This window comes from Taeniopygia guttata, chromosome 17, assembly GCF_048771995.1.
Source record: "Taeniopygia guttata chromosome 17, bTaeGut7.mat, whole genome shotgun sequence".
NCBI lineage: Eukaryota > Metazoa > Chordata > Aves > Passeriformes > Estrildidae > Taeniopygia > Taeniopygia guttata.
In genome coordinates, this window is record NC_133042.1 from 10,882,647 (window position 1) to 10,910,105 (window position 27,459).

The 27,459-nt window shown below is 54.4% G+C and overlaps 1 long non-coding RNA gene across 1 annotated transcript; it reads left to right on the plus strand.

The window, feature by feature from the left end:
- Nucleotides 1-6,444: 6,444 nt before the first annotated feature.
- On the plus strand, nucleotides 6,445-13,671 carry LOC140685232 (uncharacterized). The gene is made up of 2 exons (XR_012058528.1): nucleotides 6,445-7,795; nucleotides 8,523-13,671. It is a non-coding gene; the product is annotated as an uncharacterized lncRNA (long non-coding RNA).
- The last annotated feature ends 13,788 nt before the right edge of the window (nucleotides 13,672-27,459 follow it).

Genomic DNA, 27,459 nt, shown 5'->3' on the forward strand with positions numbered 1-27,459 from the left:
CCAGGCTGAGATGCTCTGCCACTTGAAGGGCTCAGAGATGCTCTCTGCAGCCCCAGAGCTGGAATGCAGAGGAGAGGCAGGCAGGGCACAGCAGTTTGCCTGCACTAGAGCATTGCCATCCTCGGGTGTGCCACATCCTGGGCTGCAGCTGGAGAGAGCAGGGCCTGTGGCCAAGGTGCCACCAGGCGCTGTGCCACTGTCCCTGAGGCCACGGCTCCTGCCCGCAGGAGGGCTGGTGCCCAAAAGGGCACGTCACGGCCTGAGAGGGCTGGGAAATGCGACATAACTGATGATTTTTAATATCAGAATAATGAAACCAAGCTGAGAAATATTAATCTTTTTAAAAATGTAAAGAACCAGGGCTCTGTTACCATGGCAAACCACATCCTGCACATTATCTATCACCTGGGGATTACGGTGGCATGGTAAATACAGGAGAGAGGCACTGCTCTGCTCTCGGCAGATACAAGCCGTGCTGCCAGTACAAAAGCATAATGGCATTTGCTAGATCAGCCTCCTCAAAGCATCCATGTTTCCATGCTTTTTCCTGCGTTTTCCATGCAGGTTTCCCCTGCCCCTGGGCTGTGCCCCGAGGCACCCCTAAGTCCCCTGGTCAGCTGCAGACCCAGCACCCCTCTGCAGCAAGCAGGCTGGTCCACCACAGCCAGTGGTTTGTGTCAGAGCACAGGTAGTTTAGATCAGTTTTTCATGCCCTCATACCCTCCCTATCCAAGCAGAAAGCAAAAATCCTGCCCAAACCCCTCCCAACTTCCAGGAGTTTGCAAACCCCTGCTATAAATAGACCTCTAATAGGAGCTGTAATAGGATACAATTTATTTCCAGATCTGATGGGCTGACCTTCATCATCACTCGAGGCTCTACTTGTCATGAATTATGGGCAATTCACTCACTAGTGGAAATAAATTGTATTACCAGTGCTCAGTATCATGTCCTCCGCACAGCACACGGGGGTGGCAGCTCCTCCCTGGACCAGCCTCCCCCAGAGCCCCTCGCTGGGGAGCCCCTGGCTGTGCCCGGGCTGGGGGCTGTGCCCGGGGCTGTGCCCGGGCTGGTGCTGCCCTGTGCCGGTCCAGCCCGGTCCCGGGGCAGTGCTGTTCTCGCCCACACACACACAGTGAAGTGTTTCTCGAGCTGTGCACTGATGAGCTCCTGCTCAGCTCACATCAGAGATGAGCTCATGGTCTGTTTTACACAAGGAACACATCAGGCAGGAATTGATTATTTCACAGTAAAAGATGTGTACCTGGAATTTTCCTTAAAAAACCATGAACAAGCAGCTCAGACTTGCTGAAAACAGCAATCCCACTCTTCCCCACTCCCTTTTTCCTCAGTGCATCCTCATCCCTGCCTACATCACAAAAATTCACTGATGGCAACAGTCTGTATCAGAGTTTATCAACAATTCACCAAGGCCCAGTAAAACCAGTGGTCACACAGAAGATCAATTATAATCCATGGCATCAAAGAATAAGCCATCCATTAACACACAGGCCCTGACAGGATGTGGAGACTTGGGGTAAGTTTTATTTGTTTCAAAAGTTGCTCCAACATGCAAACTACAGTCACCTTTTAGACTAACATTCTTGTACAACCTAGTTCAAACTTATACAAGAGTCAAATTCCAGGTAAGACCAACTTGCTGTTTTGTCAGGAGATTGAGATTTTTCCACACTGGTTTTTCCACAGCACAGAGAGCAGCAGCAAAACCATGCCATGTGGAATGGCACAGAGCAGCTCTAATGCTGAGTGTCCCTGGCGGGTGCAGGTGACCTGAACGAGGGGTGGCTGCTGGCCCCCGTCAGGGGAAGGGATCCCTGGAGCCCCCGAGCAGCCAAGCCATGGCCTGAGAGCCGCGTGGGGAGCCCTGTGTGGGATTCTGCTGGCTTCTCCTCAAACAGAACCAGGGGTCCCTGCACCCTTCCTGGGGTTCCGCACCTCGCTCTGTGGCACAGGTGGTTTTCTAGGCAAAGGATGTGGATGTGGGGGCTGCAGAGATAAGCAAGAGGCTCTGAGGATCTCCTGGGCACCCATGTTGAGGCCAGGGGGGACACAAAGCACACTGCAGGCAGATTCATTTCCAAAGGGTCCATGTTCTCCTAGGAGCTGGTGTGGCCATGCTGGGTGATAGTGCCCCTGCTCCCATGCCAAACAGGCAAAATCCCCAGGTCTTTGTTGCAAAAATCTCCTTCTGTTTGGGATGATTTAAATAGAGTAAAATGAATTAAAAGAGTAAACAGTTTATTGTTAATAATAGATGATTATTGTTCATAAATCAAAAATGTATCACAATTATTTTCGCAGAAAGCTCCTTACCCAATATGTGTTTTTCAAGCAGGAAGATAGTACCAGGGTATTTCTCCTGTTTTCCCAGCTGCCGATGCACAGCGAATCCTAATTAAAACCTTTAAGTCTTATTCCATTTACAACAAGGAGTGTATCATTTTTCTTTTAGCTTTTTTTAATACAGGGTCTCAATGCCCATTACAAAAATTCCAATGCATCTTTGAAGTTAGCAGCTAATTATATTTCTCCAAGTTATATATCTGGAGTTCTAGATGGGGAAAAGGCAATTACTTTTTCTCTCATTTAGCATAACAATCTCCGAAGCTTTACTGGCGCTCCAGTGAGTCATGCTATAGATCAGAGCCCGGGCTGGAAAGAGGAATTTGGGGGGAAGGCAGGGTGCTTGCTCAGCTCCTGCGGGCTCTGTCCCTTGTTAGCGCTCTCCCCACCAGGACACCGCTAATTGTTTGTGGAATGAGCCGGTGCCTTTGGCCGGGGCAGCTTTGCCAGGGAGGTCACTCAGCACATTCATTCCAGGGCACCTGCTGGCGCTGCTGGAGCAAAGGGTCTGTCAGCATTTTCAGGAGTTTATAACTTGGCTGCAAATGTTGGTGCGGAGCTGAGAATGTTGCACAATGCCTCGCAGGCAGAACCCGGCTGGCTCAGCCCGTTTGTTCCCGTGTCGCCGTGCCCAGGTGCTGCTGGCAGCGCTGCTGGCACCTGTGAGCCCCTGCCCGCCAGGCTGTGGGAGCTGGGATGGGATTGCGGGGATGGGATTGCGGGGATGGGATTGTAGGGATGGGATTGCGGGGATGGGATTGTGGGGATGGGATTGAGGGGATGGGATTGCAGGGATGGGATTGCGGGGATGGGATTGCGGGCATGGGATTGTGGGGATGGGATTGCTCTGTGCTCTGCAGGGAAAATTCCCCCTCTGGCCCCGTCCGTCTCAGCAGAGCAGGGGCAGTGGGATGGCTGCTGGGCAGCGCTGGGGCACAGGGCTGGGGGACGTCCCAGCTGAGTGGCAGTGACACCGGGCAGCCCCTGTAGGGCTGCTGGTGGGCTGCTGGCCACGGGAGCCTTGACCTTTGACCTTCCTGAGCTTCATTTTAACACTCCTCAGCCACCTTTTCTGAAGGATCTATTACGCTTGGAGAATCTTGCCTCTTTCTCTGAACTTTAAAATGCTTCCAGAAATGGGTCTGGAATTTGTGCATAAGCCCAGAGATGTGTGTTTGGCCAAGCTGTGGTACCCTAATTGTCCCTGCATGACAAGGAGTTTTGTATGTTTCCTGCTCATCAAGGCTGCACCTGTAATTATGTGAGGAAAACAAACCAAAACAAAATACCAAAACCAAAACAAACAAAACCCCTGCAGAAAAAATTAATTCCCTTGCACACGCTGGAACAGGGGGACAGCCCAAAGCTGGTTCCCAGCTGGTTCCCAGCTCAGTGCCATATTTCTGCCCCAGGTCGGGTAACACCACACAGCAGACAGCCCACTCACTCTCCCTGGCAGCTGATTTACTCCTCCTGCTTCTGGATGTGTTTTGTTGCTGAGGCAGTCCTAGAGCACTGACTGCTTTCCCAGACCTGTCTGTGACACTGACACCACAAGTGTTCTTAGAAGCAAAGGGATGGAAAAGCCTTCAAATGAAAGGAGCCCGACCTGGTGCAGAAGATAGCTCTGTTGGCGTTGGGATTGCTTTGATTTCCTGCAAACTCTCACCATCTTTGCAAACTGCAGAAATGCTGGTGGCCGCTGCCTTTCCCTGCCACGGGGCCCACTGGCTGCCTCAGCCCGTTCCCTGCTGGGACCTCGGTGCCAAGGCGCCCTGGCAGGGCTGTCCCCGCGCTGGCAGCGCTCCGGAGCCATTCTGTGCCCAGCTCTGTGCCGGGACCGGGGATGGGCCCTGGGCCACGGGGCCGGGCACTGCGGTGCCCAGCCCTGCCGTAGTCAGTGAGAGCAGGGCAGTCACTCCCCTGGCATGCTGAGCCCAGCCCTGCCGTGGTCAGTGAGAGCAGGACAGTCTCTCCCCTGGCACGCTGAGCCCAGCAGGGCCCTGTGCCCAGCCCTGTCGGGTCAGTGAGAGCAGGACAGTCGCTCCCCTGGCACGCTGAGCCCAGCCCTGCCGTGGTGCCCAGCCCTGCCGTGGTCAGTGAGAGCAGGACAGTCACTCCCCTGGCACTCTAAGCCCAGCGGGCCCCGGTGCCCAGCGCAGGGCAGGAGCGGCACAGCCCCGGCTCGGAGCCACCGAGACGCTGCTGCCGGGGAACCTGTGCGAAATTAAATTCTCCACTTGGCTGGGCCGGGTGACTTGGCTTTGCTCTGCTGACTTGTTCCTTCATTATTTTTTTGGCCGATAACTGACTGCAAGCTTGTCTTGTCTGTTTAATACCAGCATGGCAGCTCCAGGAGAGGCTCAAGCTTGTCAGTCTCGGCGAGCGCACGCTGCATTGCTCTCCCCACTTCATTTACTCCATGGACAGGAGGGGAAAAGGCTCGAGGCGCCGCAGAGCTCAGCAGCTGGGATGGAGGGCTGCTCTGCAGGCTGGGTGCAGCCCCCTGGGCAGGGCAGCCTGGGGCACGGGGAGACCTGAGCCTTTCCAGGGGACGCTGGCACTTGGATGGGGCCAGGCAAGTTAAGGACAGTAACTATTGAGATTAATCTCTCCCTCACACCTTGGAGCATGCCGAGGAAATCTCCAAGCAGCCTTGCAGCCAGGTTTGCAATGGACTTGGCTGTTCTTGCTCCGTGCACCTGTGGCTGCAGGGACAGAAGAGGTTTTGCCCTTTCCAAAGGATTCCTCCCCACGCCCGCGCTGTCCTACACGGACTAATGCATTCAGGGGAGCACAGGGGCCCTGAGCCACATGCCCACGCAGGTGCAGCCACACCTATCCTGGCGTTTGTGCAGTGGAGACACAAGAGGGATCACCCCAGTCCCCCAAGACAGCTCTTGCCTGGAGGACAGGCTGCCTGCACTCAGCTGCAGAGCTGGGGCAGCTGGGTCCTTGGAGTAAGGCTTAGCAAACACAGTTGGTTTTGTTTAATTAACAGCAAGCAGAGAATTTAAAGACAGGGTTTTCTCCAACCTGTGATAAATTAACCTCCTCCTTGCTCAGAAGGACAGGAATGCTCCAGATCAATGATGCCTGGCTTCTTCTCCTTCAGAGGGAGAAAGGGACAGAGAGCACCAGCCCCTGCCCCTGCCGCTGCCTTTGGGGCAGCGAGTGGAGTGACTGTGGGTAATGATGATGAATGGCATGATTAAAGCTGGAACTCAGACCTACAGCTGGAATTTCAGACCCAGCTCACAGAATAATCCAGCTCCTGCTGTGCAATTTGGGGGCACTTCCAGTGCAGCTGGAGACAGTGGGGTGCTCCAGGCAAACCCCCGACAGACCGACAGACAGACACCCCTGACTCTCACTGGGTTCGAGGCACCAGAGGGCTCCTGGCCCCTCGTCAGGCTCGGTGCAGAGCTACTCCCAGTGTGGCTGTGGCCATGCCAAGGGCTGCCAGCATCCTGTGACAGCCACCAGAGGATATGTGGGCACCCATGGGTGGCATGTCCCAGAGCAGGGACTGCTGGATGGTTGCTTTTGTCCCAGTGGATCCTGGGAAGAAAATAAGTCCTCATTTTTTGTTTTTTTAATTTGTACATTTAATAAAAACTGGTAGATTTATAAATTTCTCAGAAATTACACAGATAGGCACAACATCTGCGGCTCTGCCTGAGCAATGCTGGGCCTCGGCTGCAGTTTTTGCTTCTCTAAACTCCTTCCTTAAATGTATTTTTATACAGCAGTGTTGACCTTTTCTGCCAGCCCCTGTGGAGCGAGGTTGTATCTTGTGTAAAAGTCATATCAAATGGGCCACAAAAAATCACTCTTGCCTGATTAAAATGAATAGTCTAGACAACGTTGCATTTTCCTTCTGTGTCGTTAGCTTTGTGTGAGAGCTTGCAGCAATCAGGGCTTTTATGGGAGAAACACAGCTACAGGTACAGCGAGCTGCCTTAGCGGATACTAATTACAATCCCTGTAAGGATTGATTTGCAAAGAAAATTTCTATTGCCTCAAGGACAAACGTTTGTGCAAATCATATTATTGTGTATGAGAAATTGGTAACACTTTGTGAAATGGTTCATTTATAAATACTTTACTATTTATTAAATTAAATGGTCTTATAACAATCCTTTTGCTAAGTTAAAATATCATAAGTGTTCTGGTTTTGCATTATTTCTGTGCTATAAAGCTGGCTGTTAGGGCTTGGTTGGCGTCACCTGTTATTGTTGCTGCAGTTTGTAAAATCCCATGCCTGACGCTGTGCCCACACACAGTGCTGGTGTCAGAGCAGCAGCTGCCCTGAGCATCTCCTCTCCCCTTCTCCATTTGGACCTGAAATTCTAGAACAGCATAATTTTGAAGTTGCCTGTTTCCTCGAGTGTGGGGTTTGACTGTGGCAAGTAACACAAACCGTCCTTATTGCAAGTTTGGATCGTGGCACAAGAATTGGGTGCCCATCCCTCACCTGTGGTAGCAGCAGATCCCTGATCCACCTCTCAGGAGATCCCGCTGCTGTGTGGAGGAGGATGAGGGTCCTACATCCCCAGATCTGGACCTTTCCAGAGCAGGTGGAAGAGTTCTGCGCTGTCTCCAAAGCTCTAGGCCCACGCAGACATGGTTCTTGTGGACAAGCCAGCTGTATGCCCAGGTCAGGGGGCTGCACTTCGCTCCTGGTCCGATCTTTGAGGGCCCAGGGGGTGAAGAGCCGCTCTCCCATTCTCCTCTGGAGCACTGGCTGCAGTCCCACGGTGACTGGTGCTGCATCCAGGCCCACGCCTCCCACCGGGCAATTGCTCCAGCCCCAGTTTGTACTTTGTCTGGAGGAACTGGAAGGGGAAGGAGCACTGCCCTGCTGCACACGAGGTGTGTGAGGCAGCGGTGCTCAGCCTGGGTGCTGCCTGCAGCCAGGGAGATGGGCAGGAGCAGTGGTCACACCAAATACCTGTGGTCAGCAATCAAATACCTGTTTGCTACTGGTCCTGCACGACCCTGGTGCTGCACCAGCACTCCCAGGCTGGCCGGGTTCATTCCCACTTTGAGAAGTTGCCCTTGCCTTCCCAAATGCTTGTCTGCTCTGGAAAACAAGCAGACAAGACATCTTTACTGAGCGAGAAATTTCTCTTGAATGTCGTCCCGGTAATTTATGTCCCCGCTCACTCGGCTGCCGGCAGCACAGCCCATTAATGGTGGCAGTTTGTGACACGACTGAAGGCTCCTCCAAGGGGCAGCCCCGCGCCTGCTGACTTGGGAGGCGTTTGCTGGCGTGGGGAGGCTCAGCTTCCCCCTCCATTCCCAGAGCCTAATCCTTCCCTTGGCCGCCTCTGCTGCTGCTGTGGCAATGTTTTCTCCCCCATCGCGGTAATCACGCAATGGTCTCTGAGAACAGCGGGAGAACCTGTGCCTGGTAGATGCATAAAAGGTAAGATGAACTACATGTCATAAAACTTTTAAAAGTTCCTTTTTTGTGTTTGTGCGGGGGTTATTTTATATGGCTTTTGATATGAAGTTAAAATTGCACATCAAAAAGGATAATGCATCTTTAAGCTGTTACAATGACTTCTAAATTTTTCATTTAATGTCAGTGAGGAAAAAACCCCTCAGCTGGCTGAGTTACGTTGGTGAGATGGCTGTTTCATTCCATAAAGTGTCTGCAGTGGATTTGAACAGTAGGAAATCCAAGGGTGATAAATAGCTATTTCTAAGTAAATTTCATGCAATTGCCCTTTGGTTAAAGTCTTTCCTCTCAGCACTTTCCTGTGCACATAGCCCAACTAATAATATTCAGGAGCAAGTGCTTTCCAGTGTGACAACTGATTGCACTTTGAAGCAGTAAATGGCTGATTTCATAATTGGTATAATTTTTCACAAGTACCTGAATGTCATATACAGAAAGAATAAGCAACCTGGACTTAATACGGGAGCTTTTTCAATTCTCCTAAAAATCAATAATGTATTAAACCCCTCTAACTGATTAAAATAATGTGAACCCTGAGTAGGTTTTGTGAGGAAGGCAGGTTTCTTCAAGGGTGGCAGATTTATGGCAAAAGGGTTAATACATGGGGAGAACAGGGATACGTTACAGATGGAGTCCGTTTTCCTAATTAAACTTTTATCAAGATTTTCCCGGTTTGAATTGTCTCACTTAGCACGATGGGAAGGAGCATTTCCTTTGGTGTTCAGGGCAGCTACCGCCGTTCCTGCAGCACCGAGAGCTCTGTCCTCGTGGAAGGGGTGAGGACTAGGAGAGAAGACAAATGGGATCCATTGGGAGAGGAGCACGCTGGCTCGGGAGGGTCCTGCTGCCCTCGGCAGAGGGGGTGTGGGGGTTTTGGGGTGAGCTGCCCCGGGGCAGCGCCGGCTGTGCCAGCACCGGGCACAGGGCCAGCCTGGGGAGGAGGCGGCTGTGCCCTGGGGTGGGGGGCACCCTCCTGCCCAGGGGCCTCTCTGCATGGAAGAGTTCAGTCAGCATCACCGAGAGGTGGATGGGACTGCAGAGACACAGAAGACAGAGCCTCTCAGCAGGACGCCAGCAGGAGGTGCTTTTCCACCCAGGATCTCATGATTTCTTGAAATCCTTTCATGCTATTGTGGAAAAACATCTGAGGATCTTTTGAGAGAATGTTTATAAAGCTAAAGCACAGGTGCAGACAGGAGGTGCAGGTGGCCTGGGCACAGGTGGGGACGAGGGTGTGAGGGCAGGTGAGGGGAGCGGGCACCTGGCACCCAGCTGGGTGCAGCAAGAGCCACCAGCCCTCGCTGGCAGCTGCAGTGTGGGTGCCGCCAGCGCCGGGGGCTCGGAGCAGTGGGGTGTGCGTGATTGAGAAGCAAGATCACTCATGTTAAAGTCTGGGCAAGCTGCTGGAGCCCAGAATAGTGCCAGTCCCCAGCACCGTGGGCATCCCCAGGCCCGGCGAGGTGGCACCTCACTGCCAGACCCGGCCTGGCATTCCCCCAGGAAGAGTGCCCTCCTTCCCAGGGGATCACAGGCAGGTGGATGGAGGAATCTATTTAAACTTCTCTCCAAGATCATGATCAGACATCTTAAGCTCTGCATTATTCACGTTTGTCTGTTGTTTCTAACTCATTTCCTATTTTCCAGCTGAGGGACTCTGCCAGAAGCACTCTTTGCCAGAGATTAAAACAATTTAGGAAGCAGACACCCAATTCCTTTCTTTGGATAGTAGGCAAATTGGATATCTGTGAGAAGCAAGCAAATTTTATTATCAACAGATAGTTTGCTACTTAACTACCCTTAATAATCCCCCAGTGTCTGCAGGTGTTTGTGAGTTGTCCTGAGCCACAAGGCACACGGGGCACGTGCCCTGCCGTGGCACCATGCCCAGCCCGTGCCTGTCCCTGCAGGACCCTGGCAGCCCGGGAGGGCAGCGAGGGGAGCAGCAGAGGGCTGGAAAGGAAAGGAAAGGAACCTGCTGCAGGAGGAAAAGCCCAATGCAATGAGCTCAGTGGGAGCTCTGGCTCCATGGCCTGTGCTCTGCCCATCTCCAGTGTTCATACTGGGCCTGTGGGACACAGAAATCACATTGATGTCATTGGCCGTGGCTCTCCTTGGTTCCTATCAAAATAGCTGGTTTAGATGTAATTATCACTAATTTGGGAAAATGCACCATTAGATGTGTAAGTTGATGGGCTGATGGATGCACACGGCAGATCACAGTGGCTGGGCTGTGGGATAACCAAATTGGAGCCATTTCTCAGCTTGCTAAGCAGGTTCCCAGGGGTGGGTTTTGGTACCCAGCAGTCTCTCAGGTGCTTTCCCTATAGGTCACCTGGGCCTCCTTTGGAAGATGCACATCCTGCCTTGCCCAGCGTGTTTGGGGCAGTGCAGGAAGTTCTGCAGGAGTCCAGGGAGACAAAGGGGATGGCTCTCAAAATTATACAAGGATCCAAAAATAAAAATCATGGAGTCATTCATCAGGATTGCTGTAGTTCTTGACCACATAGTCAATGATTTATTGAATCTTAATATATTCCACAAAGAGTCCCCATATTTCCATAAATATGTCATATCTACCTAATACATAGTAATGAACCTGCTCCAAGGGTAAATAAATAAGATCTAAGCTCAGAAAGCCAATGTTTATCAAAGGGAGATATAGAGATATTGAGTCCTTTAAAGTACCATTCTTCACAGCGATCACAACCAAGTTTGGCAATTTATCAGGTGTCGAGTCAATTAGAAATCCCGGGGGCTCGGGGAGGCGCAGCGGGGCTGGGACACACGAGGGGCGTGGGCTGGCCAGGGCACACCCTGAGGTGTCACACCTGCCCTCCACGAGTTGCCAGCAGCCTGAAGGATTGATCCTGAGAGACCTGTGGGATCACTGGGCTGGAAAAACCCTCTAAGATCATCCAGTCCGACCCAGCGCCGCCAAGGCCACCACGAACCCCCATCCCCAAGTGCCACATCTGCACAGCCTCTAAATCCTGCCAGGGAAGTGACTCCACCCTGCCCTGGGCAGCCTCTGCCAGTGCCTGACCACCCTTTCCCTAAAGCAATTGCTCCAATCTAAACCTCTCTGGCACGATTTGAGGCTGTCTCCTCTCGTCCTGTCCCTGTGCCCAGGGAGCAGAGCCCAGCCCCTCAGCTGGCAGGAGCTGTGCAGAGCCACGAGGTGCCCCTGAGCCTCCTTTTCTCCGGGCTGAGCCCCTCACAGCTCCCTCAGAGGGGCTCCATTCCCTCCCCAGCGCCGCTGCCTGACTCTGGACACACGGTCTGGTTTACAGCTGCTGCTCGCAGGTAGGGGTTTCATAAGAGGCACTCTTAGATTTCACGTATAGAAGAATTTGCTGATTGTTGTTTTGAGGATTGTCTATTATGAAACAAAAAAAACCCTGAAATAGTTTTAAGCAGAAATTTTGACTTGAACTGTTTTAATTTATCTTATTCCATTTTTCCATGGAGTTACATACAGCTGTGCATAACATGATGTAATATGCTTATGTAAATATTTTCTTTAAAATGCATTGAAAATACCTAAAAATGCGTCTGCAAAGGGAAATAACTAATTTTTATAGGTTGCACATTCTAAATCTTATTTTCTATAGCAAAGTATTTAATGCCTTTTTTATAATTAGTTTGACGAAGTCAATAATAATAGAATATTCTGATTATGTCAATATGACATGTAATATTATGCACTTCTCTACTATTATGCATATTATGACATGACTTGACATGATATGACAGGTCACATCATGCACTACTACTGATGTCATAAAATAATGTAAAAGTAATGAAAACAAATTTTGAAATGAAAAAAATGTAAAAGGAATTAATGACTTTTCCTAAGAGAAATTCCAAAGCAAATCTTTTTCCTTCACATTTCTAAGTTTGCTTGGTTGGGTTACTCCACTCTTGCCCAGGTAAAAGCTTTCATCCTCATCCTCAGTGTGCTGCCTGCTTGTTGCTTTGTTCCGCACAGCAGCAGATTGGTGTTGGAGCCTCCCAGGAGCAGCATGGCAGCAGCAGACACAGAAACCTGGGGATGTGTCCTGGCACCCCTGGGACCGCCTGGGTGACAAGGACAACGGTGGCACGGCCTGGCGCGAGCTGTGCTTGCGAGCGCTGTGTGGAGAGTGCGGCGCGCTGATCCTGCTCCGTTTCTGCCGGGATCATTCCCACCTCCAGGAGCACAGAGGAGTTTGGCAAACATGTTCAGCGGGCTGCTGGAGAGCTGGCTGCTTCTGGGCCCGAGCCTGCCCGTGCCTGCGGCCGCTGCTGCAACAAAGGTGCGGATTCCCCACACAAATCACTGAGAAAACGTGGCAGCATCGGCAGGGCAGGAGCTTCCGTGGCCTGGAGAGCAAAGCAGGAACCCAGCATGGGCACTGGGGACTGCAGGCTGTGCTCGAGATTCTCCCACAGCGGCTGGGATTCGGATTCATTTTTAATGAAACGCTTTTTGCTACAATCCTACAGCAGCCCCAAATGGTGGCAGGCAAGAGGACGCCAGGTGGAAGCTCTGCTCCCTCCTGCCTGCTCCCTGAGTGCCTCTGCGAGGAAAACCCTGCCGGCTGCGGAGCAGCGGGATGGAGCGGGACCCGGGCGGGGGCAAGGGAGCAGCGGGGGGACAGGGCCAGAGTGGCAGGAGATGTGCAGGGGGAAGGGGCACGGGGGTGAGCCGGGCAGGGCAGGGGCAAGGGGCAGTGAGGATGAGCCGGGCAGGACAGGGGCAGGAGGCCTGAGGATGAGCCGGGCAGGACAGCCCGGTCTCTGGACCTGTGCCCTCTGCGGTGCCACAGCCGGGCAGGGGTCGGGCAGAGGCCGGGGGTGCTGGTGGCACTCTGCCTCACAAAGTGGGCACCCCTGTCCTGGGCTCGGCTGCCACGCTCCGGGACAGCCGTGAGGGACTTACTGGGCCTGTGGGATGGCCCTGCCTGGCAGCACTGGGGGCACTGGGGAGGCAGTGTGCCCTCCCCAGCACGGCTGCCTCGCCGGGCCTCTGCCCGCCGTGCCGGGGTCTGCTGACGGCTGCCTGCCCAGGCGGGAGACCCTGGTGACACCAGCAAGGTCACCCAGGCACCTCAGCAGCGTCATCCCCCAATGGAAACGCCATTTTTTAGCTTTCACAGCTGCTGGAGGGCTCAGAGCGAAGGCAGCTGGTGGCTGAGGGAGCCGCCGCTGGGACAGGCTGGCCCCGGCCCCCGGCCCCCGGCCCTCGCCTGCACACGGGGGGCTCGGAGCCCCCCAGAGCCCCCGCCGTGCTCCTCGATGGCTGCGGGCTCTGACTGGGGCTGCCGGGCCGGGAGAGCCCAGCGAGAGGCCCTGGAGCCTGCGGTGGGGGGGAGCCCCAGTGCCAGGGGTCCGGGAGGGTGCGGTGGGGGGGAGCCCAAATTCTGGGGGTCCGGGATGGTGCGGTGGGGGGGAGCCCCAAGTCCAGGGATTCAGGAGGGTGCGATGTGTGGGAGCCCCAATACCGGGGTCCAGGAGGGTGCAGTGGGTGGGAGCCCCAATTCCGGGGATTCAGGAGGGTGCGGTGGGTGGGAGCCCCGGTGCCAGGAGCTGGGCAATGCTGCCCCTCGCCAGCCCCACACCTGCCCGGGGCTGCAGGGGAGCTGCAGGGGAGCTGCAGGAGCAGGGGGCCTGGCCGGACCCCCCAGCCCGGAGCAAACCCCGGGGCTCACTCTCTGTCCCCCGGCCCCTCCACGCCCCGCTGCAGCACTGCCCCGGAGGTGTCACCGGTGTTCCGTGAATGCAAATGAACGGGGTTCGGTCCAAATTGCATTTCCTCTCCTACTATGGAGTGTGACGGCACATTAAAGTCTATAATATTCCGCTGCTGCTCTTTTGCATGATTTTTTAATTAAAAAACTATGGAGTAAACAAACATTCTGCTCCGGAGTAGCCCTGCAGAGACCCATCCACAGGCATATTCACAGCCCTCCACTTTTTCAAGAAAGTTTATATTTTAACAAAAGAAATAATAATAATATCACCCACCCTAACAGTTAGTATTGGGTAAAAGTTTGAAGTGAAAGGCAGCTGGCAACCTTCTCCAGCCCGTGAAATGATATTAACATTTTATTATTCTAAGGTGAGCTTTTTGAAACGGAATTTTAAATGTTACCCTGCTGTTCCAGAACACAAAAACCTTTAATTTTATGCAAATGAACAGCGAGGAGCTGAGCGCTTAATGTAAACGAACACTTTCTTTGTAGGAGAGGTTGGAAGGGAAAAAAAAAATTCCCAGGGATTCTTTAATTGCTGTCTGAAATTATGTAAATCCCAGCGCTAGGCAGAACGCAATTATCCCGTGCCCCTCTCTGCCAGCATTGCTAATGTCTAACAAAATATCGGTGGGTGACATTTAGTCGAGGTAATGCAAATGAGAATTAATTTTTTTCCAAGACAAAGGGCAGCTAAAAGATCACCTCGTTGCTGCGCGGAGGGGGCAGAGCGGAGGGCAGCGGGAGCTGGGGCGCGGTGCTGGGGCAGCGGGACCCAGCCGGAGAAAGCACCAGCACCGCTGCCTCTTTTATTTCTTAGCGGGATGGAGCCGGGGAGCCAGACGGGTGATGGGGGGAAGGTTGATCGTTTGTTTGTCTTTTTAATTCATGGTCATCCCAGCCCGAGGGCAGGGTGGGAACCATGATTGAAACCCACTAATGGCTCTGGCTGGTGGTGGGCAAAGGCGGCAGTGATTTATCACCTCCCCGTGCTGATAACTAGCAATAATTCTATTAAATATTCAGAGTGAGGCTTTTGCAACACAATTATCAAACGGGGTTTGTTAGTGCAGAAATACTCCTCGAGCACAAAAAGGGGCTGCGGGTGCAGGGAAGGGGCTCCTCTGCGAAGGGCAAAATCTGCCACCGTGTCACCCAGGCTGGGGGACAGCTCATCCTGCTCAGACGCTGGGGTGGCCCCAGTTCCTGCAGCAGAAATCAGGAAAGTCATAGGGGGATTTTTCTCCTTTTCTCTTTTTATTTTGGTTCTTGCATTTCAGAGCTCCCTTTGCTTCAAAGGCCGTAAGAGCCTGTGACTCCACCAACCTTTTAAATGGAAAAGGGAACCCTGGTGGAAGCTGTGGTAAAGCAGGGCGGGGTGAAGAGGGATAAAGGACACGGATGCTCAGAAGGCTCCAGATCAGGGTAAGAAGTGGAATTATCCTTTGAAATGTACACTTTGCAGGAAGGCCCCAGGGATCATCAGACTGAGGAGCTGGGCTGAATTGCACCATCTGCTTGGGATTTAGGACAGGCAGAGCTGTGAAAATATGGATTAAAAGTACAGAGTAGCAGGAAATAGTTTTCCCTAGCCCCATCTTTTGGAAATTATACCTAGCAAAGCCGGGTGGTTGGTGCCACTCTCATGCTGTGGCATTCCCTGTGCCAGGGCTGGGTCACTGGGCCCAGCTGGGACCCCAAATACCAGACCTGCACCATGGGCTTTGCTGCCTGGCACCAGCCCTACCTGAGCAAGGCTGCTCTGGCAAAGCTCGGCCACAGCCCCAGGTTTTGTGCTCGATTTTTGCTGTATCAGCTCCCCATGGTCTTGCTGCAGCAGGCCAGGGGCTGATGCCCTCGTGAAGCCCTGCACCCATGGGCTCTGCTGCTCACCAGCTGCCTGCTTCTCGCTCCACCATCCTGATCACGAGTTAAGGAGCTCCAGGAGTAGAGAAATCATCTGTTTCTCATTGCATTCCCTGTCCTCTGAGTTGCTGAAGCCGGTGTGCTGAGAAATGCATTCCCACACCATGAGCACCAGCCTGCCCAGCCCCTCCCCAGCCGTGCCAGGCACCCAGGCACTGCCCACCGGGGCAGTCCTGCAGCCAGGAACCCGCCAGGGGAGGAAGGTGAGGCGCTGCAGCTGCACGCAGGAGCTGTCCTTCACCTGCAGGACCCTGCTCCCATCCAGACAGAGGCTGTCCTCGTCCTCTGAAAATTTATAATCTTTATAATCCAAGATTTAGACTCTTCAAAGCTTTATGCCTGTCTTTAACCTGTAGCATATGCATAGTCCCAGTGGGATTTCTCATCTGCTAAGAGTTAAGCACGTCCATAAATCTCTGCAGGCTGGGGCCCAAGGCATTCCCACGCACACGCATTCCTGCGCTCACGCGTCATGGAGCAGCCAGCACTGCGGGGCTCGTGTCAGCACGGGGGCACACCGGCTGCCTCTGCTGCAGCCTCCGCTGCACTTCTCGAGCCGTCTGGGGGCTGTGGGGGGGTGAACTTCTGGCACCACCTTTGGCAAATCCAGTCTCTGTGCCAGCATCTCCAGGAGATGGGATAGCAGCGGGAGGTGAGCCGGGCAGGGAGCAGCCATGCAGAGCAGCCATGCAGGGAGCAGCCGAGCAGGGAGCAGCCATGCAGGGAGCAGCCAGGCAGGGAGCAGCCATGCAGGGAGCAGCCGTGCACAGCCGCAGACAGCACTGGAGTCAGAGGGGGAGCGGAGCAGAGCTCAGGAAAGCCCTGGCACGCCAGGTACTTGGCATGGAAAGGGCAGCATGCTGAAGGCTCTCCCTGCCTCCCTCCCCATGTACCGCTTGCTCACAGATGTGGCCAGGGCAGCATGTGAGGACCTGGAGCAGCGTCTGCAGCTGCTCCGCTCCAGCCCAGCTCATCTTGTGCAGCCTGCAGCCTCCTCTGCTCACACACTCTCATGTGGATTTGTCACCAGGTGCTACCGAATCAGCTTCATTTTCACCAGTGCAAGCTGGTCCAGTATGACCCGGAGTTAAGCTGATGGAAGAAACCACCAGGTTTTTTGTAGACTGTTAGAACTGGTAAAGTGCATGCCAGCCACAGTACATCGTCCTGGCAGACTGTGCTTACGGGGTGATTGAATGTAGCAGCACAGGTTTGTCAGGGCCTGGGCTATTAGATTCACTGCATGAATCTTCAGGCTTTCATTTCCATGTTGTAATTTCTGCCATCAAATGACAAAAAAAGAGGGAATGCACTTCACATTTCAAATCATGCCAGTGAAGCCTTTTTTTTCTCCTCATGCAATGTTGCTTTAAGTTAGGTGATGTGACCTTCCACTAAACTCTTTCCACTTCATATCTGGTGTTTTCAATGGGAACAGATAAGACCTCTTTAATTTAGGGTTAGAAAACCCATGCAAAGCCATCAAGTGAGAAGCAGCATTTCGTAAATATCTTGAGTTCTGCAGCATCCACTTTTTTGAGGGCAAAATTGCCTTAATTTCCCTAGAGCCTGACCTGCGTGGGCAGGCAGAGGCCGGGCCGGGCCGGGCCGCTCGGCTCAGCCGCTCTTTGTGGCAGCGGCCCCCGGCGAAGCGCCGAGCGCACACGGCACCCTCGGACTGACCCGGCACTCAGCCTTTCTGAGGAGTATTTATGGAAAGGTCAGCAAATGCTTTGTGACAGGACGCTGGCACATCCCTTAGCCTCTGGTCTCCCACTCCCTGCCTCGCCCACGTGCCAGGCGTGGAGCAAGCCAGGACTGGAGAGCCTCGCGCCGGCGTTTGCTCCTCCGGCTCGCGGGAATGGCACTGCGAGCCCGGACCTGTTCCCAGCCATGTTCTGCTTCCAGGGGATGCTCCTGCAGCAGCCAGATGATTTCCCGTGCACACCCACACCATCAGGGCTGGGCCAGGGGAAGCGAAGCCCCTCTAGCTGTGCCCGGCCTGGCCGCAGCCTCTGCTGCCCAGTCCCCGTCCCTCGTCACACCTTCCCCAGCCGAGCTCTGGGAGCCCTGGCTGGGCAGAAGGAGCAGAACCTGTTACTGCAGAGCACGGGGCAGCAGGCTGTGGGCTGGCAGCAGGATGGCTCCGTGCACGGACCGTGGCAGCACCAGCTGCCTTTTCCTGATGGCACCGGGTACCTCAGGCTCCAGAGCCAGCTGCACTTCCCATCCTGTTGCCAGCGGTTTCTGGATAAACGTGCTTTTGCTGTGACAATCCCAGGCAGCCCAGCTCCCAGCACTGCTGCCCCATCTGCTGGCTCCATCTTTGCCTCCCATCCCACTGGCAGCTCCTGCCCATGAGGAAGCAGACAGACAGACAGACAGAGTAGCAGCAGGAACCAATCACCCTAAACAGATCTACCAGCTAGAAAGTTTCTTGTGAGCAAATAGAGCAGTGAGGAGCACATGGTCCTGAGAAGGAAACAGGCTTACCTCCCTGAGCCCTGCTGCCCTGGAATGGCCTGGGCTGCTAAGCAGATCAGCAAAACCCTCCTGTAGCTGGGTAATTCCGCCTCCTTCTGATAATCCGGTAACGCCATTAATGGGGAGTCTGGCTCCAGGAGGGAGCTGTGATGGCAAAGCACTGCACCTCCACACACATGGCAGATTAAAAAGGACTTAATCACAGAGCAGCCACAATGTGCACTATGTGACATTATTCCTCGGAAATAAAATTTTACATACAGCCTATCTGAGAGCAGCACAAAATAAATACTTTAAAAATCTATGATTACTGTAGGTTTTTTTTTTTTAAATTTTATATTGGTGGCTGAGTTCTGCTCTTGCTCCAAAGGATTAGAGGGATAATTCCATTACAATTTAGTAACAAGATTAAAAGAGCCAGTTATCCATTTATGGGGGTCTATGGAAACGAGCAGTGGCTTCTGGAGGTCTCGGCTCTGGGTAGGTGTATCACTCACATCAGACACATCCAAATCAGGTTAAGGCTCAGGCAGGACATACCCGAGGTGAAAAGGTCTCTGGGGCCACCTGTCCTGGCATTACTGGGACAAGTGTTCAGGGGTTCACAGGGTGAAAGGACACAGATGGGGAGATGTCCTAGTGTGAAAGGTCACGGAGCAGAGGAGAAAGGCAGGAAGAACAAGGAGTGCTCTAGAGACAGAACTCTTAGAGCAAGGTCTGGCACACCATGGTTTCGGCATCTGTCCTATTGCCACAGCTGGGAGAGGAATTTGAGACAGCTTCCCTGGCAAATTTAGTTTCATCCTTTTCAGGAGCAAATTCCAAAATTCTTGAACACTTTTTTCTCCAAATTCTCTGCAATTTTCTGTCTGAAAATGAGTATGGTAGAAGGTGCAAACGCAGGAGACGTGGAGGAAGGAAGCTCTTTAGCTGTGTTCATGAGTGCCTGTGGGAATGCCCTGGTAGAGCAGGCCCAGCTTTGTCCATAGCTTGGAAATCCCAGTATGGAACCCACTCGCAAGAAAATAACCATTCTGTCAAGCTGCATGTGTGGGACTAGCATGAAACATCCAGGGTTAGAAATTGGCCATCATAGCCTTGTTGTGTGTATCCTCTGTACTGATTAACTGATTAATTGATATTTAATTGATTGCACTGTCAGAGCAGGACTTTAGCACGTGCTGATTGTCTCACTGGCTGTTGCTAACAAGGCTGGAGAGCATTTAGTGTAAATCCATAGGATTCATGCTTGCAAAAGATGCAGAAAGTGCTTTGGAGGCAACAAAGACCTGAGTTCATGGTTCAAGAAGTGCAGTGATCAGTCACACTCAGCAAGGTCCTTCTCCTTGCTTTTAAAACAATTGTTGAGAGACATTTAAATGTTGCTGCTTATTGGGGGTGTCTTCATTTGCTTTTCCCAGTGTGGCACTGGACTCTGCACTCTTGGGAAGCCTCTCTGGAGCACTGGCGCCGTGTTTGCCCTGTCCTGGCTGTCCGCAGGACATGAATGATCCAAGCACAGAGTTGCTGCAGAGGGAGGACCCAAGGACCCATCCCTGTGGCCTGGGTGGAGGAGGCAGGTCTGGGGCAGCAGCTGGGGGGAGCACAGGCCTCAGCCCCACACGGGTGGGTGAGCCCATCCTGAGGGTGGTCCTGGCAAACACAGCACCAGTTTGCTGTTTATCAAGAGCTTCTTTAAGGCCTCTCACTGTGGAGTTACAACCTGGGGCAACCCATCCTTTTCTCCTCAAACCAACCCTTCATGGTCTTGTTCTGGTGAAATTTCTGGGTTGCTAGGGAACATTACCGCAAAAACATGGAACCAGGGTCTGTGACCAGTGCCAGCTGCAGGGACTCAGCTCTGCCCTGCACAGAGCAGGGCTCCAGTGCCAGGAGTCCCTTGGCCAGGACAGGGTAAGCTGTAAAGATGCAGAGCACATCCTGGGGCAGCCTGGGGCTGAAAAATGCAGATTGGGGCATCCTGGGGCTCCCCTGCGGCAAAGGGAGCGGAGCCGCTGGAGGGGGATCTCCGGGAGGAATTTGAAAGGATTTGGAGGTTTCCAGAAGAGCCACCAGACAGCCATAACCGCGTTGTCTCTCTGGATCAGTTTAACGTCCACTTGAATCACTGACCTCACGGTCTGAGAAGGACCGAACCTGGGAACGGATGGCTTTTCCTATGCGACGTGACAGCGGGGGTCGGGCCCGCAGTGAAACACGCGTTCAGGCTCACTCGTGGAAATGCGATTTTGGGAACACTTATGGAGATGCTTTGGAAAAGAAACCGATGGCTGGGCCCTGGGACGGGCAAAACCGCCGCGTTGCCCGGGGACGCGGCAGGAGCGGGGGGAACGGGAGCTGAGGGTGGTGCGGGGAAACGGGAGGAGCGACAGAGAGGGACAAGTGCCGGGACAAGTGCCGGGACAAGTGTCGGGGCAGCGGCGGGAGCGGGAGGAGCGGAAAGAGCGGGAGGACAGCAGGAGCCGCCGTGCCGGGGCACCGGGAGCACCGGGAGGAGCCGCCGTGCCGTGCGGCGGCAGCGGGCCCGCGGGCCGATGCTACCCCCTGGTGACCGGCGCGGCGGCTCCGCGCGCTCCGGGCCCCGGGGCACCGCCGGGGCAGCCGCAGAGCCGCGGGCAGGGCCGGGCACGGCCGGGCAGGAGCGCGGGGGAAGAGGCGCTGCCGCACACGGACCGGCCGGGCTGCCGGGGCTCGGGGTACCCCGGGATCCCCGCTCCGAGCGGACCCGGCCGGGACAGCCCCGCCGCGGCCCCGCTCCTGCACGGCGCTGCCTTACGCTGCTCACTCTGTGCATCTTGTTAATGAAAAGCATGGATGTAATTTCAATTAAAGATAATTACATATTTAAACTTAACATTAAATTCTGCACTAAAACAAAATTACATGAAATCTCAGTGTGCAGCCGTGCTGCACGGCAGTGGGCGAGGGAGCGGAGGAAGGAAATGCTATTACGCAGAGCGAGCTGATCCTTTCCATCCTTTCCACAGGATCTGCTGCTTGCACGACGTTCCCCTGTGCTCAAGTTAAATGCAGTCTGTTCCCACATTTCACCTCCGGAGGCAGCTGCTCTCTGCTGCGTGTGCCGGGCAGGTCGCAGTGCTCAGCCGCTGTGCCCGCACCGTGTGTGAGCCCGGGCAGGGCTGGCACCGGGCACCGGGCACCGGGCACCGGGCAGGGGCCCCGCTGTCCCGGCAGCAGGCACTGCCTCAGCCCCGCAGCCGGGCCTCAGCGGGCTCCCACATCCACGGGAGGCTGCTGGGAGCTGCTGCACTTGGATAAACTCTGCTGTTAATCCTGGCCCAGGGTCCCGAGTAAAGTTTGGAAAGTGTTTTGAATTAGTGATGAAAAACAAGTTCCCCGACTACTGATTGGGGGCGTTTTTCATTAAATCCAAGAAACCTGTTAGCTCCAAAAACAGTTTTTGAAAATTGAAATCCCTCTGATTATTCTTTGTAATTTCACCCCAAATCCCAAAAATGTCATTGTTCCTAAGGCAAAAGCTTTTCTTTTCAGTCCTCAAACACACTTGCAGAGCCCTTTGCTTCTCTCCTTGGGCAGTAATTTTCCAGCTCTAGAAGATGCCTGTTCCTCAGGGCACACAGGAGGGGATGGTTTGCCACCGGGACAGAGGGAGCTGCAGGATTTGCCTGTTTCTGTGTGGACATGGCAAGCAGCAATGCAGAGGGCAGCACAGCGGGCACCACGCATGGCACAGCCACACTCCAACACTGGGGCTTCTCCTCCTCTCTTGAATGATTGCAGTTATCAAGCACTGACAAGTGCCATTAAAATTTATTAGCTGGCATAAATTTTTATTTAAGGGATGGCTGGAGATTTAGTGGGCTCTGCAAGTCCTTCCTCAGGCCGGCTGTGTCACCTTTAACAACTGCCTGCGGGCTGTGCGAGGCTGGGGCTGGCCCTGGATGTCCCTGCTCCTGTTCCCCGTCCCTGGGGCCCCTCTGCAGCCCCACAAGGCACTCCAGGCCACATCCCAGCTCTGCCAGTCTGGCCTTTGCCATCCTACCAAGGGCACCCAGTGTTGTCTGAGGAGCTCCTCTGGCAATGCTGCCATTAATCAGTCTGGCAATCGTGAAATACACAACATGCGTACTGGAGTTTAAATCCCAGCCTCACTAATGGTTTACTACCCACTAAATCCCCCTTCATGTTATTTAACTTTTAAACCCAAGGAATATTCCAAATCAAAGAGGCTCTGTGTCACGCTTAGTCCATCTCAAAGAGCCTGGAATTAACATCCCTTCATGGCTCGACAGTGCCTGCCACACAGAGCCACCACTTGCTCCTTATTAATATTTATGGGGGAGAGAGAAAGTTGCATAAATCTCGGTTGATACTTAATTAAACCCCATTTCTTATGATTTCTTCTCTCTCAGCTTCACTTAGTGCAGACTGTGCAGCCCTTAGATGCCATCCCACACGGCACAGCCTGGCACCGTGGTGGAACCAGGGGCTAAGTGGGATTTAGTGCCACCAGCTGCCTTTGCCACGCTGCGTGCCGGTGCCACCGGCTGCCTTTGCCACGCCGTGTGCCGGTGCCACCGGCTGCCTTTGCCACGCCGTGTGCCGGTGCCACCGGCTGCCTTTGCCACACCACGTTTCAGTGCCACCGGCTGCCTTTGCCAGGCGGGCTGGCCAGCGAGCTGCAGCACAGAGTGCCAGGGCCCCCCAGGGCTGTGTGGGCTGGCACAGCACGGCGCAGAGCAGCACGGCACAGCTCGGCACAGCCCCTCTGCCTCGGCTTATCTGCATCTGGCGTGTGATCGGAGCGCAGGCACAAGAAAACTGTTAACACACCGCTGACATATCAGTGATACGACCATCATAGCGAGGAAGCAGCTTGACCCCCAAAGGCTCCTGTGAACAGGCGGGATTGACACTTTACATTGACTTTGCTTCAGGCTTATCAGCAGATCTCAGCCAGTTTTATTAAAGAGCCGCGTGTGGGACACGCCAGCCTCAGACAACTTCATTTGCGTGGCTCGGGCACCAGCAAGTGCTCAGCTCCCTGCTCCTGTTTATGCCCTGCTGTTTATGTGCTCCCTTTGCTGCTGAATTTAACTTCACAAAGGCCGCTCGTGGTTTCAGTAAAAGCCCACAGAGTTTCCTGGCCCTTTCATGACGAGGAGAGGAGCAGGTCGGGGCTGTGGCACCCAGGGACAGCAGAGAGTGCTGGCAGCGGGGCAGGGACACCCCGGCATTCCTGAGGGCCACAGCCCATGGCCCCAGCTGGAAATGCACTTTTGTCTCTGCAGATCTCTGAAACCCATCCTGAGTTACATCCCCAGGAAACACTGAATCCTAAAATCTCACTCAAAACTCAGCCAAAGCTGCCTGGGCAGCGCTGACTCTTCTAAACTGGTTTCCTTGTTTAAGGCCCATTTTTTTAGCTCAGTTAAATGTGTATGTCATATTTTTAGCAGGACAAGAGGACTGGGGCAGGGTCCACTGGATGAGAATCAAGGCAGCAAGCAGCCAGCAGGATACACTGCTCTAAGGCATCATTTGGTAATTATGTCTCTTTTTACTCATGCAAATTTTATCAATATTATTTATATATTCAAAGCCATTTATAAATAATATATACATTTATGCTAAGGTAATTGCCTCAACTAGATTATTTGTCCCAGTTTTTATTGTCTATCCAGATGCTGAATATTAAAAGTGTGTTTCCTGGTCTGCGTTGGTGGCTCAGCACTGGCTGTCCTCCCACGGGAACAGAACCTGAGCATTGGTGGGTCTGGTGGGAGGAAAAGGCAGAGGATGGCATTGAGAGAAAGGGCAGGGACAGGGGCAGGATGGCAGGGAGCAGGGAGGGCAGCTGGGAGCTGCTGGCTGTCCCGAGGTGCTGACACCAGCTCTCGTGGGTGCTGCAGCCACCCCAAGGCCCCTCAGCAGGGCAGCAGCCCAGGGCCGGGCTCCTGCCAGGAGGGACAGGGCTCAGCAATCTGGGCCCAGCATTGCTCACATCCCATCCCACCTTCCACCTCTGCACTTACCAAAACTTGACATTGCAATGAAAAAAGATTAGGAGCATTGACAGGCCTGCAAAGGTGACAGCTACAGAGAAATATGGAGCAATCACATTGTCACAGTGCCTATTAGGAACCCAAAAACCTCAGCTCTCCTGCATAAGCACAAGTGATTTATTGCCCAGCACAGTTCATGAACTCATCAGTGGTTTTGCATGGAGAAGAGATGGATTTTCTTTCAGCTGTTTATGGTGTGAGTAGACTGTCCTGGAAGTTATTGTTTGATTTTATCAGCCAGCAGTGCTTGCTGGGTGAGCTGAGAGCAGAGCGGGCTCCCCAGCAAGCAGCCAGAACTCTCCAGAGGACTGAAGAAGTGCTGCACTGGGAATTCCCAGCATGGCCTTGCTGAGGGGAGCAGCACTCACACCTGCTGGGCTGCAGCCTGCCCAAGGCAAGGATCCTGTTCCCACAGAGCCCAGAGAGATCCTGTTCCCAAATACACAGCCCAGAGAGATCCTGTTCCCAAATACACAGCCCAGAGAGATCCTGTTCCCAAATACAGAGCCCAGAGAGATCCTGTTCCCACAGAGCCCAGAGAGATCCTGTTCCCACAGAGCCCAGAGAGATCCTGTTCCCAAATACACAGCCCAGAGAGATCCTGTTCCCACAGAGCCCAGAGAGATCCTGTTCCCATATACAGCAAGCCAGCTGGTGCCACATTTCCTGGCGCTTGCAGACCGTGGTGCAGCCATCCCATGCAGCTGTGTGGCACCTGGCCAGCTGCCCCAGTGCCCTGCTGCAGCTCTGCAGGCGGCAGCACCCCGAGCTGCAGCTCTGCAGGCAGCAGCACCCCGAGCTGCAGCTCTGCAGGCAGCAGCACCCCGAGCTGCAGCTCTGGAGGCAGCAGCACACAGCTGCCTGCCCATGGGCGCTGGGTGCCACTTTTGCCGGCCTGGAGCAGGAAAGGCTCTGAAGGCACGGATGCAGCCTCAGCTTTCCGAGAGCCCTGTGCCTGTGTTGCACATTTAAATGCATCCTCTCCCCCGGGACGGCGGGATTGCGCCTTAGATGCCCCGGGAACAGCTGTGGTTTATGTGGATTTTAAAGGTGAACTTTCATGCTCAGTGAAATTTTAAAAGCAGCTGATTTACACATGAATCCACTTCGGGCGAGTGTCGATGTAGCTGTTTCCCTTCCTTAATGGTTTGTGACTGCTGAGCTGGGCTGTAAACAAGAGGCTGCTGCAGAGCAGCGCTGCCTGCACGGCCCTGCGGGCCGAGCCCGTGGGCAGTGCTGTGCCCACCTGCCTGTGCCCACCTGGCTGTACTCACCTGGCTGTGCCCACCTGCCCCATACCCACCTGCCTGTACTCACCTGGCTGTGCCCACCTGGCCCATACCCACCTGCCCCATACCCACCTGCCCCATACCCCCCTGCCCTGCCCAGAATCCGCCGCCTGCTCCCACCTTGCTCCTGGGCTGCAGCTCCAGCTCCAGCAGGGCTGGGGCACTGGGCAGAGCCAGGGCTGCCGGAGCAGGTGGGCAGTGCCAGGTGAGCCGTGGCGGGGCAGAGTGCCCCTGGGGCAGCCGAGGCACTGGCACAGCTCCTGCCCTCTGTCCTTGCCAGCCTCCTGCCCACGCAGGGTGAGGCTGCGGGCTCACCCACCCACCCCGCCTGTGACCCCAGACAAACCCCAGCCCACACGGGGGTCCCCGGGCCCTCTCCAGCCCTGACCCTTTAGAGACACTTGCTCTTTTTCCTTTAAAAACACAAACTTTAAATGGCTCTGAATAAAATAAAAGAGAGTAACTGAGCTGTGAAGGGTGATGATTGTATTTCTTTCACTTGTAAGAGAGACCTTTATAACTCTCTGGGGAGGAAAAAACAATAATGGTCCTTCATGGATGAAGTGTTCTAAATATGGTGTATATTTTTTAAAATACCAGTTCTACAGTTATTGAAACAAATTATTGTTAAATGCATTTGCAGCATAATAACTGTGCTAATTTGCTGATAAAAAGCATCCAGCGTTAAACCCCCCATACATTATTTTGTCATTAGCATTTGTTACCTCCTCGTAGGTATTTTCAGACAGAAGGCTTTGTTCTGTATTTAGCACAAGGGCCCTGCTTCCGCTCTCCCCTCCCGCTGGGAATTGCATGTGCGCAGAATTGCAGCTCTTTTTTAAAACTTCATGGTTAAAAATGGAAAATTTATTTCATTTCATTAATGGGCGAGGGAGGAAGGGAGAGGCGGAAGGAGGGTGCGTGATTCAGTGAGCACCGTGTCACGTCTGGTGTCAGCACCCACAGCAGCCGGGCCCAGGGGGACAGGGGGGCACCGACCCTGGCAGCGCCTGGCTGCCACCTTGGGGCTGGCACCTCCTGGCCACACACTGAGCCTTGTGCCACGCTGGTGGTGGTGGCCCTGGCCAGCTCCTGACACAGGCAGGGCCACCAGGGCACCCTGCGGGCACCCTGCGGGTGCTGGCTGCAGATGGGGGCACAGCAAAGCTGGATTTGAGGAGAGGGAGCAGGGCCCTGGGTGGGCAGGGATGGGTGCAGTGGGCAGGGATGGGTGCAGTGGGCAGGGATGGGTGCTGGGTGGGCAGGGATGGGTGCGGTGGGCAGGGATGGGTGCGGTGGGCAGGGATGGGTGCTGGGTGGGCAGGGATGGGTGCAGGGGGCAGGGATGGGTGCAGGGGGCAGGGATGGGTGCAGTGGGCAGGGATGGGTGCGGTGGGCAGGGATGGGTGCAGTGGGCAGGGATGGGTGCTGGGTGGGCACATCGCAGTTTGGGAGCGGCCACCAGCGGTCGGGGTTTTCCAGAGCCACTGTTGCCATAGCAACCCTGCTCCGATCATATCATCGCCAGGAAAAAAGCAGCTTTATTATCAACAGAGATCTTCCCAAATTAACCCTTGTGTGCCCGCTCGGCTCCCACCCGGCGCTGCTGGCCGCCCTTGGGTCCCTTGGCTGGGCTGGGCTGGCTGGGCTGGGCTGGGCTGGGCTGGGCCGGGCCGGGCCGGGCTGGGCTGGGCTGGGCTGGGCCGGGCTGGGCCGGGCTGGGCTGGCTGGGCTTTGGGCTGGGCTGGGCTGGGCTGGGCTGGGTTGGGCTGGGCTGGGCTGGGCCGGGCTGGGCTGGGCCGGACTGGGCTGGGCTGGGTGGGCTCCCTGCTCTGCACACACGGAGTTTGCGCCCTCCCAGCCCCACGGGAGTGCTGCAACATCCCGGGGGTCTCTGCAGTCACAAACATTTACTGCTGCCCAGGAGAGCATCACTACCTGAGCGCATCCGTCCCAGGCAGATGGAGCAGGGGCAGGGAGGAGCGGGCAGCTCGGCTCCCAGCCCACCTACCCCACCCAGCCCTGCATAAAGCACCAGATATATATTTTTTCCCTGAAAACTACTGCTAATTCTCTGTACAAATGTTCCCTGACCCTCCCTGTGGCCTCCAGATGCATCCACGAGAGAT